The sequence below is a fragment of the Giraffa tippelskirchi genome, chromosome 4 (genome assembly GCF_054371585.1).
Source record: "Giraffa tippelskirchi isolate mGirTip1 chromosome 4, T2T-mGirTip1v1.2.pri, whole genome shotgun sequence".
In the NCBI taxonomy this organism is placed as follows: Eukaryota; Metazoa; Chordata; class Mammalia; order Artiodactyla; family Giraffidae; genus Giraffa; species Giraffa tippelskirchi.
Genome location: NC_137278.1, coordinates 204,954,533 through 204,972,650, shown reverse-complemented (window position 1 = coordinate 204,972,650; position 18,118 = coordinate 204,954,533). Strand labels below are relative to the sequence as shown.

The window sequence follows — 18,118 nt, the reverse complement described above, 5'->3', positions numbered from 1 at the left end:
GATGCCCACCCCCCACCCCCCAACCAAAGCATGGCCTGGGCTTTCACCCATCATTTCAGTCTTTCCACTCCTTCCACTGTTCAGTCTCTTTTATCTTCATGTTTATCTCCACTCCTTAATGTTTTAATCTATTCAGCTTTTTAAATGTTTTCTAAACAAACAAAGGGTTTTTCATCAAAAGCCAGTGTCTCAGGGGCCACAACTGAAATCTGACCTGATGCCAAGGATCTGTTTCACAATGACAGGTCGGGGCCGTGGGTGGAGAGTGAGGGTCAGGCAGAACCAGGTGGTCACGGGCTGATAATTGTATCTAAGTGCTGCGCACCTAGGGGCTCATCTTAACCATCGTGACTTTCGCTTATGATAAAAAGTCCTCCATAATATGATTAAACAGAAAATCCAAGATTACCAACTTTCCTGTAACTTTAAGGACAGGAACTCTTGCCCGGCTCTTCGGATCAGCCCTTGTGGCTGTGATCTCACCCATTTAGTGAGGGCTGACTGTCACTAACTGCTATCAGCGTGGCCCTGATCCTGTCTATTATGTCCACCAGGGCAGGGGTCCAGGGCGCTCCAGCCGGCTCGCGTCCGCAGCTCCCAACCCCCGGCTCGGTGCCGGCAGCAGGGACACCTGGGCCTCAGCAGGGCGAGAACGGGGCTCCGTCCCCTCTGAGACCCCGCGCGCGCGCCCACCCCCGCCCCGCTCGCGGCGGCCGGATGGGGACCGCGGATCAGCGAAGGTTAAGGGTCGAGGTCCGCACTGAGCCCTGCGGCGAGGGTGGAGGGGCCCGGGGATCCCGCGCAGAAGCCAGAACAAAGGTTGGAAAGAGCGGAGCCCTAGGGCGCGGCTCTCTCCTCCCCGGGCCCAGGTGTCGGGGTGTGGCCAGACCGAGCCGGTCGCTGCCGCCCGGGTCTCCCTCCTCCGCGGAAGCCCCCGGGGCTCCGGCGGCCGCGGGTTCTCGGGACCGCTTGACCACGCCGAGCCGCCCGCGGGCGCCTTTGTGTCTGGATCTGAGCAAACGAAACCGCCACCGGTTTGCTCTCCGTCCGAGTTCCCTTTTCAGATTCCACCCACCCCCACCCAGCTCCCAGCCCGGGCGCCCGGAGGCCGCAGCCCAGGCTCCATCACTGAAAAGTACACGCGGGCCCCGCCACCCCCACACCGCCTCCGGAAGTGGGGCGGACCCCGACCCCAGCCGGTCCCCCGCGACCCACCCCAGGCAGGTGCGCGGCCCGGGGGCCCACAGGGAGGCGGTGGGGCGGGGCGGGCAGGCAGGCAGGGCCCTGGTGGGAGAGGGGGGGTCCCAGAGGTTGCGCCCGGGTGTCTGCAGTCAAAGAAACCCCGCAGAGCAGAAGGCGAGGGCTGCACTATTGGGGGCCGGGGGTCGCAGGCTTGGGGACGGGATAGACAGGACGCGGCCGCTCGCGGCAGGCAGCGCGGGCACACGGCTTCCCTGTGACCCCGGCAAGTCGCCTCTCTGGGCCTCGGCTTCCTGGTCTGTCTAATGGGAATGGCGTTTGTGCGCGCCACCTGCAGGGCTGAGCCGAGCGCCCCTCCGCTTCTGCGGGACAAACCCAGTCACACAGGTCTGGGCTCCTTCCTCCCCTTAAAACGGGCTTCCCTTGTGGCTCAGCTGGGAAAGAATCCGCCTGCAATGCGGGAGACCTGGGTTCGATCCTTGGGTGGAAGAAGATTCCCTGGAGAAGGTAAAGGCTACCCACTCCAGTATTCTTGGCCTGGAGAATTCCATGGACTGTATAGTCGATGGGGTCGCAAAGAGTCAGACACGATTAAGCGACTTTCACTTTCACTTCCCACTAGGCGACTTTCACTTTCACTTCCCACTAAAACAGAGGACGGCAGAGGACCAGAGGGTTGGATGGCATCACCGACTCAATGGACATGTGTTTGAGCAAACTCCAGGAGATGGTGAAGGACAGGGAAGCCTGGCTGCTGTGACCCACGGGGTTGCAAAAAGTCGGACAGGACTGAGAGACTGAACAACAACAGCCCATTAAATATTCTGAGGCTGCTGGCACCAGGCCTGTGCTGGGCGGAGGGTGCAGTGATAAAGGCAGTGGGCTGGGCCTGGAGAAGCCAATAAAGGAGACTTTCCCTCCGGCCAGAAGGTGGGCCCTTGAAGCTGCGGGAAGCCAGCCAGCCCAGGGCCCCGTCCTGCCCTGGGCCCTTCTGTGTGCCAGGCCTAGGCTCTCCAGGTAGTGCCAGCCACTTGGAGTACTTGCTTGCTCCTTGGCCTGTTATTAGAAAGGCCACGTGACCTGAACACTGCTTCTAGATGATGATAAGATACTTGGTCCTGACCCTTCAGTAAGCTGAAACCTCCTTTTCTCTTGCCACCTCTGCATTAGGAAGAGTTCTGAAGGAACCCCCTTTTCTCTTCAGCTTCCCTCCGTCCCCCATCCTGCTTAGGGCCTCAGGCCATCCCTTAGTCAGTTCCGACACAGTGCCTTAGCTGGTCTTGTCCAGGGCCTCTCCCCAGACTGTTCAGTAGGTGAATACTGAGTGAATGGAAGAAGTCTTTTGTTCTCACCTCCCCACCCCCATGCTCCATTTTTTTGTTTAGTTGCTAAGACTTGTCCAACTCTTTTGTGGCCCCATGGTCTGTAGCCTGACAGGCTCCTCTGTCCATGGGATTTCCCAGATAAGAATACTGGAGTGGGTTGCCATTTCCTTCTCCAGAGGATCTTCTCAACCCAGGGATTGAACTTACGTGTCTTGCGTCTCCTGCATTGGCAGGCAGGTTTTTTTTTTACCACTGAGCCACCAGGGAAGCCCCGAGTGCTCCCTACAGAGGCTTAATAAATTAATAATCCCACCTACCATTTACTGAGTGTTTGTGCTGTGCCAGGGTCTATGCTAAGTGCTTAGTTCATGCTTTCCTATAAGGGGGGCATGAATGGGTCACTTGGGTAGTTCGGCCAAACCAAAGCTGGATGCTGGCATGGGACAGATTCTGGAGGCAATGGGCTGCTCCACCTGTTCAGCTGAGCTGCACAGACTTGCACAACTCCATTGTCAGAGCAGCCTGGCATTTCCAGTGCAGGGATTGAAGTCAGTGCAGGGGCCTGTACTGCCATTCTGGAAGCTTGCAGGACTGTCGGTTCAGCCAGGGCCCAGGTCCTACTGGTTCTACCCCTCAGTGCCCCGCCCGTCTGCCCGGGTCTCACCATTAGTCCCCAGATCATCATCCAGAGTGCCCTTCCCCTCTGACTGCCAGTTGTCCCTTTTTAACCCATCCCGACTCTGCATCTTCTGGAAAAAGCAAGTTCTGTCCTTGCTTCCGTGGTGGCTCGGATGGTAAAGAACCTGCTTGCCATGCAGGAGACTTGAGTTTGATACCTGGGTCCGGAGGATCCCCTGGAGGAGGAAATGGCAACACACTCCAGTATTCTTGCCAGGAAGATCCCATGGACAGAGGAGCCCGGCGAGCTACAGTCCATGGGGTTGCAAAGAGTCAGACATGACTGAGCGAAGAACACACACAACCCGGGGGAGCAGGCCTTTTGCCTTATTTTGGGGGGAAGTTTATGAGGCTCTGGGCCATATTTTTAGCCCATTCTCCAGCCACCCCCAGAGAAGGTAATGGCAGCCCACTCCAGTACTCTTGCCTGGAAAACCCCATGGACGGAGGAGCCTGGTAGGCTGCAGTCCATTGGGTTGCAAAGAGTTGGACACGACCGAGCGACTTCACTTTCCCTTTTCACTTTCATGCATTGGAGAAGGAAATGGCAACCCACTACAGTGTTCTTGCCTAGAGAATCCTAGGGATGGTGGGGCCTGGTGGGCTGCCATCTATGGTGTCACACAGAGTTGGACACGACTAAAGTGACTTAGCAGCAGCAGCAGCAGCCAGCCACTTCACTGCAGGCAGAACAAACCAGTTCTCACTTCCCTGCCTGGCTTCAGCTGGGCCTTCCACCTGGGCTCCCACCATCCACACCTGCGTCTCCAAGCAGGGCCCAGTGGTCTGGATGCTGCCAGATCGAAGCTGCCTCTTGGCTCTTTTGGTTCCTCTGCAAGGATTGTGAGCTCCTAGGGGGAGAAAGGACTCCCTAGAGGGAGCTTAGATGTCACAGACTCCCTAAGGTCCAGCACAGTGTGTGCGTGTGTTTTGTGTGTGTGTGTGCAATTGCTCAGTCATGTCTGACCCTTTAAGACCCTATGGACTGTAGCCCACTAGGCTCCTCTGTCCATGGGATTTCCCAGGCTAGAATATTGGAGTGGGTTGCCATTTCCTACTCCAGGGCATCTTCCCAACCCAGAGATTGAACCTATGTCTCTTGCATTGACTTTACCACTAGCGCCACCTGGGAAGCACAGCACAGTATGTGCTGAGTCGAATGAGTAATAGAATAAGTGAATGAGGGACTTCTCTGGTGATCCAGTGGCTGAGACTCTGCTCTCCCAATGCAGGGGGTCCTGAGTTCAATCCCTGGTCAAGGAACTAGATCCCCCATGCTGCAATTAAAGATCTCTCATGCTATAACTAAGGCCTGGCGTAGCCAAAAAAAAAATAAGTGAGTGAAGGGGCTGCAGATGGGACCAGCCTGTCCCCATGGGCTCCAGTGAGTTTCCAAACATACCTCAAGCAAATAACCCTAACCTGGTTACATTCCACCCAACAGAGAATACCAAGGGCAGGTCTAGGGTGGGAGCTGTGAATCCGGGAAGCCCTAGGCCTTGCCACAGGGCACTGCTGAAGGCCCAGGAGGAGGATCAGCGTTCCCTCCCCCACCTCAGGCCACCCCGTGGATGGCCCCAGAAAACTGTCCCTCATCTCACCCCAGCTCTGCTGTGTGAGGAGGCCTCTGGGCTTCCTGTCGGATTTTTCTACAGAGGACAGGAGGGATGGGATTTAATATTAGCTAACATTTACCACCTGCCAGGGATGTGCGAAAGGCTTTCCATGTATATTTCATTTACTCCTCACATAGCCATCGTGCAGTTGGGGAAAGGAAAGCTCCGAGACGTTCAGCAACTTGTGAGGATGCAGAGTGTCAGCGCTGGGATTTGATTGTAGGTTGTCTTGCTCCATGATGATTTGAATTTAGTATAAACAGGTGGGCTTTTCTCTGTTCGCTGGCTTGCAGGGGCCATGGGCTACCTGGTGATAAGCTGGCCTTCTTTCCCTCTCAGTGCGGCTGAGAAGCAGCATCTGAGGGAATCTACAGACGCGTGACCTTGTTAGCACGACAGGCCATCAGCCTTACCAGCACACACATCGCCCAAGAAGTTCAGGCAGCACTCAAGTGGCTGCACCTGCTAGGGTTCCAGGGCAGCTACAGAGGGTCGACCAGGGGTGAGGGGCCCTATTACTGTGTCAGACTGAGGCAACTTACAAGATATAAAACATGGAGAACAGTGCTGGTTGTGGAACAATTGCTTTTCTATTCAAAAGCCTTCAGTGGCTCCAGATAATCTGCCATGATTTACCCCTTTGGGATGAGTAGGGTGTGGACTGGCCATAATGTTTCAGTTCAGTTCAGTCGCTCGGTCGTGTCCGACTCCTTGCGACCCCAAGAACCACAGCACGCCAGGCCTCCCTGTCCATCACCAACTCCCTAAGTCCACCCAAACCTATGTCCATTGAGTCGATGATGCCATCCAGCCATCTCATCCTCTGTCGTCCCCTTCTCCTCCTGCCCTCAATCTTTCCCAGCATCAAGGTCCTTTCCAATGAGTCAGCTCTTCGCATCAGGTGGCCAAAGTACTGGAGTTTCAGCTTTTCTCTCCATTAAAAACAAATGTCTTGGAGAAGGGAATGGCAACCCACTCCAATATTCTTGCCTAGAGAATCCCATGGACAGAGGAGCCTGGTAGGCTTCAGTCCATGGGGTCACAAAGAGTCGGACGTGACTGTGTGACTATCACTTTCACTTTTTCACCAGTGCTAAAACTCCTCGTAGCCCCAGTGGTTCTGTGAACAGGGGTTTCCTCTCAGTGTTTCATTGGGTGAGAAAAGAGAGCATTTAGCTTATCTTTCAGATACTCTGTTTTATACTCAGCACAGTTCAATGACTACCCAGTATCCATCTTCACGCACCCTTTTTGCATTCCCTTTACATCATAATCCCTGTTTCTGTTCTTGCTTTTTAGACTAATTCATTGGTACTCTTTAAACAGCCACCAAATCTCATTGTATAGTCACCCACATATTTTGATCTCTGTTGCTTCCAAGGTTGGGTGTCTCTGGTGGCTCAGCAGTAAAGAATCCACCTGCAATGCAGGAAATGCAAGTTTGATCCCTGGGTAGGGAAGATACCCTGGAGAAGGGAATGGCAACCCACTCCAGTATTCTTGCCTGGAGAATCCCATGGACAGAGGATCCTGGCGGGCTACAGTGGCAAAGAGTTGGATACAACTTAGCAACTAAACCACCACCATCTTCAAGGTATTAGTCATTTTTGCATTCACCTATTCATTGTAAAATCCTCTAGTAGATAACAAAGTTCATCTTCCTAATGACTTATAGGGTTTCTACAGTGATTAACAAGATTTGGATTAAACAAATCAGTGGTGGGGTGAAAAATAAAACAGAATTGCTTATTTTGCTTTCTAAAAGACTGAGTGTCTTATACAAGAAAATATCATATGACAGTGATAATGACCTTTAATTAAGACTTTTTTAGAGATGTCATTTGTAAGGGGTCTAATACTGAGAATGCCACCACCGAACTTAAAGCTCATAGAGAATGTAAAAACAAAGCAAATGGATCTAAGAATATTCCTGCATAAATTATTTTTATTTAATGAAGAATGTAAACATTCAGTATATCTCTCAGACACCCTAGCGCTGCTCACAGAAGGTGCTGCCACTTACGTTTGATGTGCTGTCCCTCTGGTTCTGAATGTCTGTTGTTAAAACTGGGAAATAAGATGGAAAAATGTATCTGGGTGGAAATGTCACTCTGTTGATTTGTGAGCTATAAATGTTCACCTTTTAAAAATAATTTAAATGTATAAACAAATGATTAATATTTAAGTTGATATAGCAGCAAAAAAAAAAAAAAAAGTGAGCCATCCTGTACTTTGGTTGTTGCTTTAATAAAGGGTTTGCACAGGTAAAAAAAAAAAAAAAATGTCTGTGGGACTTCCCTGGTGGTCCAGTGGTTGAGACTTTGCCTTCCAATACAGAGAGTGCAGGTTCAAACCCTGATTGGGGAGCTGAGATCCCACATGTCTCCCAACCGCCCCCCCAAAAAAACCAAAACCATAAAACAGAAGCAATTAAAAAAGAGAAAACCAGAAGCAATATGTAACAAATTCAGTAAAGACTTTAAAAATGATCCACATCAAAAACAACAGCAAACAAACAAAAAAGCGAAACATCTAGAATCTAGTTCTGTAAATCCTTTCCCATCTGGGCTTGTTTCTCTCCCTCTCCTAAGAACACTTGCCCCCACCCCACAGGCTTCCCATGTGGTGCTAGTGGTAAGGAATCCACCTGCCAATGCAGGAGATGTGAGAGATGCAGGTGACCCAGATGACCCAGAGATTGAACCTGCGTCACGAAGGATCTTCCTGGAGTAGGAATGGCAACCTCTCCAGTATTCCTGCCTGGAAAATTGCAGAGAAGCCTGGCGGGCAACAGTCCCATGGGGCCGCAAAGAGTCAGACAGGACTGAGCACTGAGCACACCCACACACGCACCTAGCACAGACCTACTTTAATTTTCACCTTGACCACTGCAATAATTTCTCCCTTATTCTCCCACTACAAGCATCCGTTTGCTCAACATGTATTTCTTAGCTGGAGGCTGTGCTTGGAATTAGGGGCTCCACAAAGTAGACCTGCCCCTCTTCTCCTGGAGCTGGTGGTCCAGCAATGCAGGGAACACCAACCATTAGCCATTATCAAGACCAGTCATGCTGAGGGTAAAGATGTGGGGAGCTCAGGTGTCCCCAGAATGCCCAGAAGGAAAAAGGGAAGCTAGGGGAGGAATGGGGTGATGGGCAGAGAGATGGGAGGGGAGGCTTGAGGGCTGGGCAGAGTGGGAGCCCAGAGGGTATCATACACGTTACACTGCAGGCAATGGATGCGGGGCCCACTGAGGGCAACAGGGAGCACCAACAACTTTGTCCAAGTTCTTTCTTTTTTGGTCACACCTCAAGGTATTCAGAATCTTAGGGACCAGGGATCAAACCCGTGCGCCCTGCAGTGGAAGCACAGATGCCTAAGCACTGGATAGCCAGGGAAGTCCCAACTTTGTCCTAGTCCTAACCTGGCTACTCCACCATGGCTTACCAGGATAGACCTGATTCCAGATAACACCTTCCAGCCTAGGTCTCCTTTGTAAAAAGGGAGGACTGGGTGAGACCGTCATACACATCACATACGTCATACACATATGGGACTCAGCCATACATGTACATGTACCCCAAACCTCCCATTCAGGCTGGCGTATAAGATTGAATACAGTTCCATGTGCTACATAATAGGTGCCACAGGTTGGTTACCTATTTTGAATATAGCAGTGTGTACATGACCTTCCCAAACTCCCTAACTATCCCTTCCCCCTGGCAACCATAAGTTTGTTTTCTAAGTCTGTAAGGTCTCACTTTTTTTTTTATCTGTAAAATGAGAATATAAAATAGTGCGACCTCACAAGCTAGTTGTGAGGATGAAATGAGTTTCTGCTCCTGTGATGGGAACGATGCCTATAACAAGGTAATCACTCAACAGGTGTTAGGCATTCTTCCTAACACCTTAAAATTATGTTGAAAACCATTGGAGGTGTATATTCCACAGTCAAAATGGTGGTTGGTGGCCCAGAACTTACCAAGGGATCTTCCCGACCCAGGGATAGAACCTGGGTCTCCTGCATTACAGGCAGATTCTTTATTGTCTGAGCCACTAGGGAAGCACATAAACAAGTAAAAACTCACACAAATATGAAATTATTAATTACGATAAATGCAAAGCAAGAAAATAGACCTGAAGGACAAGTGTGGGAGCCAGTAAAATAAGGAGAGGGTGAAAGCTTTGGGGTTTCCTACCCAGGCCACAAGTATTCAGTAATTACTCAGGAATTCACTCAGGAATTAGGGAAAGGGAGGGACTTCTGGTGGTCCAGTGGTTAAGACTTCCCCTTTCAATGCAGGGGGCTTGGGGTTTGATCCCTGACTGATTCCTGGGTCGGGAAGATCTGCTGGAGAAGGGATAGGCTACCCACTCCAGTATTCTTGGGCTTCCCTTGTGGCTCAACTGGTAAGGAGTCTGCCTGCAATGTGGGAGACCTAGGTTCGATCCCTGGGTTGGGAAGATTCTCCTGGAGAAGGGAAAGTCTACCATCCCAGTATTCCTGCCTGGAGAATTCCATGGACTGTACACTCCATGGGGTCGCAAAGAACTGGACACAACTGAGTGACCTTCACTTTCACTTTCACTTGAGGAGCTAAGATCCCTTGGCCAGGAAACCAAAACAGAAAACAGAAGCAATATTGTAACAAATTCAATAAAGACTTTAAAAATGATCCACATTAAAAAAAAAAAGTCCTAATAAAACAACAATAGGAATTAGGGAAAAGAAGATTTCATGCTGAAGGAAGAAAGGTTACTAAAAAGAAGAGAAGTAGACATTGTTGAGTGGAGTCTAGGCTTCTTCAGAAAGGAGTAGATGGAATCTTTCCCAAAATACAAGTTGGATGGTGTCATTTCTAGGCTTAAAATGCCCCCATGGCTCTCTGTCCTGGGGATAAAGATGAAATTCCGTGTTTTCTACCAAAATTGGGCCCCACATTCCACCTCAATCTCTCTGACGTCTGGCTTTTGCTGCCTAGATTTTCTCACCCGAGAATGGTCCAGGAATATTCCTGTGGACCAGACAGCTTGTCCTCAGGACCCACCTCCTCTCCCTTCTCCCCACTCATTCCAGTCTCCCTGGTGACAGCAGGGGCTGTTTTGTTTGCCACTCCCCCCACCCCCCAGAACCCCGAGTGCTCCACAACCTGCCACGTAGGAGACCCTGGACAGATACATGTTGAGGTTCCCTGTGCCAGCCATCTGGAGCATCCACAATGCCTCCCGAGTGACCTGCTCCCTCTCACCTGTTTCCTAAAAGACTCTTCCCGACCTGCCTTCATTCACCTCACTAATACCTGAACAACCTTTGGCTCCATAGCTCAGAGGCTTCCTCTTCGGAGAAGCCCTCCCTGACCACTCCTCAAGGCTTCCACATTGTGTTGTATTTGTCTCCCCTCCTATTGCTTCACTGAAGTCAGTCCCTCTGCTCCTCCAGGCGCCTAGATTCCAGGGGAAGGAGACAGAAAGAAAGAACATGAAAGAACAAATAGGAAAAAAATATGTAGTGCAATGGGAGGAGGAGGGAGGCAGTGTGGGAAGAGAGGTGGCACTTTGGGGTGGGTGGGTGGGTGGGGTCAGGGGAGTCCCCGGAGAAGACCTGCAGGAGGAGAGGGGCAAACGACACCTAGGGAAGAGCAGGCCAGGCCAGTGCAGGGGGCCTGCCTCAGGCAGCACCGCCAGCGTGAGTGGAACTGAATGAATGAGGGGCCGAGAGGAGGAGAAAGGGGAAGGGGCAAGGGGGCTCCAGAGTATGTAGACTCTGAGCACTTTGCAAGACCTTGGGCTTTTACTCTGAGTGAGATGGCAAACTAAAGAAACCAGCATTCACTACACCTGCCTTGGCCAGGAGGAGTCCTGAGGACAGAGCCGACAGGGGCTCCCAGGGCAGTGCAGTGTCCCCCAACCAACTCAGATCTGTATTGTAGAATAGCCCCTCCCACCAGCACATGGATGGACTGGAACACTTTACTTGACCCATGTGCTGTGTTCTGATGAAGATTTATTAGATACAGATGATTAAGACAAGTTCCCTACCAATTTCTTCTTCTTTTCTTTCTCTTTCTGTGCTTGCCTTGCTTTCTTCCAGAAACATTTATTCAAAGCCTATTATACTAGCTACAGAACTGGATTATAACCCATAGAATAAAATATCCACAAATCCATACTGATGAACATGAGTGAATGAATAAATGAATACAAAAATGAGGAAACACGGGAGAGGAAAGAACAGCTCTTTCTTACAGAAGGATTCCAATTAATGAATGCAGAAGGAATGAGGGAAATAGGGGCTCACCATTAGAACACCATAATAATAATTACGGCAGCCAGCATCCACTGATGGATGGAAAAGTTAGTGGGAAAAGTTTAAGGAGGAAAAGTGTATTTGCATTGTCTAAAAGGTATTTATTAACTACAAAAAGAAAAATAACTGAACAGTGGAAAAATATGGCAGATACCATCTTAACAAAGTGATTAAGCTGCATAACTCAGGAAGACATATGAACATCAGGTATCCCTAATGTAGTGAAAAGAAGGCCTCTTTTTCTTTTATGCTTCCCCAGAAGGCATAACCTCCCTTAAATGATGAAAAAACATGAGATAAACCCAAAGTGAAGGATGTTCTACAAAACACTTGACCAGTACCCTTCAAAAGTGTCAAGATCACGATTACTGTAAGGAAAGACTGAGGGACCCTTAGGGGGAGACTAAGGTTACATGACAAGTAGATTTAATGTAGCATCCAATGAGATCCTAGAAATGGGGTGGGGGTGGGGGAACATTGGTGGAAAAATTGGTGAAATCTGAATAAAGTCTGCAGTTTAATTTTATTTAATAGTATTGTCCCCATGTTATTTTCTTGGTTTTGATCATTATACTGTGGTTATGTAAGATGTTAACTTGAGAGGAAGCTGGGCAAGAGGATATAGGGGAACTCTCGGTGCTATTTTTGCAACTTTTCTGTAAGTCTAAAGTTATTTCAAAATAAAAAGTAAAAAGAGAAAAAAAAATTTAAGAAACCAATTATAACCCTAGGACCCAGCTTATGGTCTCTAAACATGATTGCCTTCAAGAGGAACCAGAGCTCCTTAGAGAATGGCTGATTCTAGAATCTGAACCCCAGAGGATTCTGGAAGATCTGGAAACACCAGCTAGCAAAGAGGCTGTCAAGACTTCCAGGGTGTGGGACCTCTCTGGTGGTCCAGTGGTTTGATCCCACATGCAGCATGGCCAAAAAGTCAAAACAAACAGAAACATACACACATGGGCTTCTCTCACGGCTCAGTGGTCAAGAATCCACCTGCAATGCAGGAGACACAGGTTTGATCCCTGATCTGAGAAGATCCACATGCCTCGAAGTAGTTAAGCCCGTGTGCCACATATACTGAGCCTGTGTTCAAGAGTCCAGGAGCTGCAACTACTGAGTTTGTGCTCTAGAGTCCAGGAACCGCGACTACTGAGCCCACGTGCTGCAACTGCTGAAGCCTGTGCACCCTAGAGCCTGGGCTCTGCAGTAAGAGAAGCCACTGCATCTTTTTCTCCGAAACGAGAAGCCTGTACACTGCAACTAGAGGGTAGCCCCCGACTGCCACAACTAGAGAAAAGCTCTCACAGCAACGAAGACTCAGCACAGACAAAAGTAAATATATAAATAAAAATTTAAAAACATATATTTAAAAAATCCATATGTATGTATATGTTTTTGCTAAAAAAAAAAAAAGACAAAGGACTCAGGAGCTGAGTTGAGGTTTCCATAGGCCTTTGGTGGATGCTGGTGAACAAACTCATGATTTTGAAAACTGGTGAATAAAGGGTGAGATTGAAGCATTTTTCATGCCCTTCCTTTAAGATCTATACCTCAGATGAATCAGACAGGTGGTGAGAGGAAGTTTCTCTTCACAGAGGTATTCCAGCTAATAGTAGAAGAGAGAATAATCAATTTGATGATTTACGTCTTACAACTCCTCATGAATTTAGGGACCTCAACACTGAACGACAAGGCTGCTCATGTCACACCAGGAAGACAGCCGGACGTTTTTTGCCTCCTAGTGAAATCACACAACACCTCTTCTGAATTAGTCTTGTCAAAAAACTCTAATTTGAATCGAATCGGGCTCTAGGTGAAACTATCCCTTTACGAGAAATACAAAGAACAGAGAAATTTGTTAAATTAGACCACAGGGATGCAATCAGCAAACTGTCAGGTATTTTAGGATAAATAATGTGTTTGCAAAGAACATAAAAAGAGAAGTAGGGGGACACTGTAGATAAAAGATACCCAAACAATATATCAGCTAATTACATAATCGGTCCTGATTTTTATCCTGATTTTTTTTTTAAGCAAATGTAAATTGGAAACACCTACGCATATGTGACACTATTGGAAATCTGAACACAGACTGGCCATTTGATAATATTAAGGAATAATTGTATATCTTTTTAGATGTAATGGTATTGTGATTGCCATATATACGTGCATATATTTGGGGGCATCCCAGGTGGTGGCTCAGCGGTAAAGAATCCACCTTTAATGCTGGAAATGTAGGAGATGTGGGTTCGATTCCTGGGTCAGGAAGATCCACTGGAGGAGGGCATGGCAACCCACTCCAGTCTTCTTGCCTGGAGAATCCAATGGACAGAGGAGCCTGGCGGACTACAGTCCATGCGGTCACAAAGAATCTGACACGACTGAGCTAACACACACACACACATATATTTAAAGGTCTTCTTTTGAGAGATACACACTGAACTAGTTGGAGAAGAGATAATATAATCTATAGGATTTACTGCCGTGGAATATATCACAGAGGGGTGGATGGAGCATGGTCAGGCATGGGTGGTTGGTTATTGGGCTGACAACGGTTCACTAAAGCCTTTGACTGTGTGGATCACAGAAAACTGTGGAAAATTCTTAAAGACATGGGAATACCACACCACCTTACCTGCCTTCTGAGAAACCTGTATGCAGGTCAAGAAGCAACATTTAAAACAAGACATGGAACAAAAGGACTGGTTCCAAATTGGGAAAGGAGTGTGTCAAGGCTGTATATTGTCACCCTGCTTATTTAACTTATATGCAGAATACATCATGAGAAATGCCAGGCTGGATGAAGCACAAGATGGAATCAAGATTGCTGGGAGAAATATCAATAACCTCAGATATGCAGATGACACCACCCTTATGGCAGAAAGCAAAGAAGAACTAGAGAGACTCTTGATGAAAGTGAAAGAAGAGAGTGAAAAAGTTGGCTTAAAACTCAACATTCAGAAAACTAAGATCATGGCATCTGGTCCCATCACTTCATGGCAAATAGATGGAGAAACAGTGGAAATAGTGGCAGACTTTATTTCTGGGGAGCTCCAAAATCACTGCAGATGGTGACTGCAGCCATGAAATTAAAAGACACTGCTCCTTGGAAGAAAAGCTATGACAAACCTGGTGGTGGTTTAGTTGCTAAGTCATATCCGACTCTTGTGATCCCATGGACTGTAGCCCGCCATTCTCCTCTGGCCATGGGATTTTCCTGGCAAGAATACTGGAGTGGGTTGCCATTTCCTTCTCCAGGGGATCTTTCTGACCCAGGGATTGAACCCGGGTTTCCTGCACTGCAAGCAGAATCTTTACCGACTGAGCTACCAGGGAATTTCCATGATAAACCTAGACAGCATATTAAAAAGCAGAGACATCACTTTGCTGACAAAGGTCGATATAGTCAAAGCTATAGTTTTTCCAGTAGTCATGTACAGATGTGAGAGTTGGGCCATAAAGAAGGCTGAACACTGAAGAACTGATGCTTTTGAGCTGTGGTGTTGGAGACAATTCTTGAGAGTCCCTAATACAGCAAGGAGATCAAACCAGTCAATCTTAAAGGAAATCAATCCTGAATATTCACTGGAAGGACTGATGCTGAAGCTGAAGCTGAAGCCACCTGATGCGAAGAGCCTATTCATTAGAAAAGGTCCTGATGCTGGGAAGGATTGAAGACAGGAGAAGGGGATGACAGAGGCCAAGAAGGTCCTGACTCAATGGACATGAGTTCAAGCAAGCTCTGGGAGATGGTGAAGGACAGGGATGCCCAGTGTGCTGCAGTCCACAGGGTCTCAAAGAGTCGGACATGACTGAGCAACTGAACAACAACAACAGTTCATTATCCTATTCTATTTTTCAGCGTATTTCCAAGATGCTACATAATAAAAAGTCTTTTAAAAACACCTGCAATCTACAACCTAGAGATAACAACTATTAACATTTTGTAGTCTACCAGTGTCAATTTAAAAAATATAAGTGTGTATGTACCTGTGTATTTTATAAAATTTGGATCCACGACATAAGATCCTGTTTATTCATTTCTATAATACACTGCTGTACCAGTAAATACCCTACCCGTGGATAATTTTTAAGTCTTTTACACCCTGGGTGCTGCAGAGTCAAGCCTGATTTCCCACCTCCAAGGCAGCCTGTGATCTAGGGGAGTGTGCAAACACACCCCTGTGACTCAGTTTGCCCCTCTCTATAATGGGAACTGGACTTGATTTTACACATGGAACAACTGCCCAGGTCCGACCCCGTGACTTCCAGGCCTCTGAAGGACAGTGTCCCCTGCGTTTGGGCACTTAAGTTCTATTCCTGAGCTCCACTTCAGAGCCTTCTTGTCCTTCGCCTGTTTCTCTGGGCAGTGTCCCTGCCTTCCAGGCTGCATCAGGAACTCCTCGGGGGCCCCAGAGCCACCCCACCCCCGCCTGTGGCTGCAATGTGGTTAGCAGTGGCCTTTCTACCTTCCCCCAGGACCCCTCAGGCCCCCAGGGCCTGGCAGAGGGTCCCGCCCAGAGGAAGCTCTCATAAACGTGTGTTGGCTAAACAGGAAAGAAAAGCTATGGGGCATGCAGGACCCAGAGTGTGTGTGTGCATGTGTGTGTGTTTAATCAAACCCCAAACCCCAAAACCAACTCCTCAGCGAGGCTTTACAACATGAAGTGCCAGGCAATTGAGGATTAGTGGGACGAACTGTCTCATCCTCCCCTCCCCACATCCCCACCCCCCGCTTTCCTTGGGAAGCTCAGGAGGAAGGATAAAGGGGGTGAACCGCAGGGAGGCAGCCTGGAGGAGGCAGGCATGCGGGTTCTGGGTGGGAGGAAGCAGCGGGAGCAAGAGGAAGGGCCCCTTCAGGCCACCACTGTGCTCAGTGAGTCTCTGGGCTTGAGAAAGCGGGGAGGAAGCCCTGGGAGGGAGTCTGGGGTTGGCATCTCCCTGTGTGGCAATCGTGATTGCTCCAGAGCCAGCACGCCCCCTCGCCCACACTTCCTCCCTGTCTTCCCACCCCTCGGCCCATCTGCCCTGGGCCGGCGCCCACACCCACGGCTCCTCCTGGCTTGTTTACCTGGTGACGTGCAGTGTGGTGTGCCCCTTCAGGCCTCACTCAGCCTGACCTCCAGGGCTATGGTGTGGGAAGCTGTTTTGTTCCTGCTGTAAAGGAGGGACAATCAGTTCAGATGGTTTCCCCTTTAGTAGAGCTCATGAGTGGCTATGGCTAGGGAGACAGAGCCCCCTTGATCAGTTTACAAAACCCAGGGGGCAGGTTGTCCTGAACTTAGGACCTGAGCTCCTCCCCCAGGATCCAGACTCATCTCTATGAGGGTCCCCACTCTGCAATAAAGGGCCTGGCATTTCAGGAGAGGAGTACAAGAGGCTTGGGAAATATTTGCTGAACAAATGAGTGAGTGAACCATGTTAAATACACTGCAGTGACCACAGGGCAAAGTAGAAAAGAGTAAGAATTTCAGAGTCAAGCAGTCAGATCTGGGTTCCAATCTGTTCTCTGCCAAGTGCTAAATAGTCACTTGGGGTAGGTTGCCTAAAAAGTTCTGAGCCCCAGGTTCCTATAAAATGAAAGCAAAAAAATTCTACCTTGTTTATGAATTTTTTTTTTTTAAGACGACACCTTCTTCTTTTTAAAAAATCTTGTCTGTGCTGGGTCTTTGTTGCTGCGGAGGCTTTTCTCTAGTTGCCAAGAGTGAGGGCTACTCTCTAGTTGTGGTGCTCCGGAGCACAGGCTCTGGGGCGTGTGGTCTTCTGAAGTTGCAGCTCCCGGCGTCAAGAGCACAGGCTCAATAGTTGTGGTGCACAGACTTCGTTGCTCTGTGGCATGTGGGATATTCCCAGAGCAGGGATCGAACCCAAGTCTCCTGCATTGGCAGGCGGACCCTTCACCACTGAGCCACCAGGCAAGCCCCATTTATGACATATGTGTGGCATCTTTGTATAGGATGTGGCATGTAGTAGGCTTAATAAATGGTCACTACTGTTGTTAGTATTGTTTACTAATTCAACAAATATGCATCAAGCACCCGCTATGCTGCAGGGGGCACAGGTTCAATCCCTGGTCAGGGAAGTTCCCCTCGGTATAGCAAAAAAAAGTTTATCATGAAAAATAATAAACAGAAACCCATTAAAACCAAAAGAAAAAAGAAGGTGACATTTGAGCCAAGACTGAGGTGAGGGAGACAGACGTGCTAGCATCTTGAGGAAGAATATTTGCACAGAAGGAACATGCCCGTGCAAAGCTCCCCAGGTGACATGTGCCTGGCGGGGCTGGGGGTGGGGGTGGGGGTGGGTCGGGGGAACTGAGCGGAGAGATGATGTCACAGGTCAGGCAGCCAGATCCCATGGGCCAGTGCTGGTCATGGTGAACTTGGCCTTTACTCCAGGTGGAGAGGAATCACTGCAAGGTTTTGAGCAAAAGAACAACATGATCTGACTTACATTTTCAAAGGAGGTGTGGAGTGAGGCTGGGAGAACCGGTGCAGAAGTCCCTGTAGGGCAGTGGTGGCGGTGAGAAGTCATCGGATTCTGGGTGTATTTTGAAGCTGGGGCCCGCTTGGTTTCCTGAGGGCTCCGATCTGGAGTATGTGTGAGAGAGAGAGAGGAGACCCAGATGATGGCGATGCTGAGCCTGAAGTAACAGAAGGAATCAGTTGCCACCAACTAAGATGGTTAAGGCTGTAAGTGAACCAGGTTTTGGGGAGGAGACCCACTTCCATGTGGTTGTATTAAGATCTAGATGTCAGACATGTGCATGAAGATATCTAATAGGATGTTGATGTAAAACAGAGTTGTTAGCATTGGTGGTGGTGGTTTAGTCACTAAATCGTGTCCGACTATTTCGATCCCATGGACTGTAGCTTACCAGGCTCCTCTGTCCCTGGGATTCTCCAGGAAAGAATACTGGAGTGGGTTGCCATTTCCTTCTCCAGGAGATCTTCCTGATCCAGGAATTGAACCCGGATCTCCTGCATTGC

General features: G+C 48.9%; 1 long non-coding RNA gene across 1 annotated transcript in view; it reads right to left on the bottom strand.

The window, feature by feature from the left end:
• Positions 1-18,118, bottom strand: part of LOC145544677 (uncharacterized) — a 79,419-nt gene that overhangs the window by 60,329 nt on the left and 972 nt on the right. Inside the window, exons 2-3 of the long non-coding RNA XR_014081552.1 lie at positions 17,583-17,719; positions 10,120-10,263 (exon numbers count right to left, since the gene is read on the bottom strand). This is a non-coding gene — a long non-coding RNA (uncharacterized LOC145544677). The remainder of the gene's footprint in view (positions 1-10,119; positions 10,264-17,582; positions 17,720-18,118) is intronic.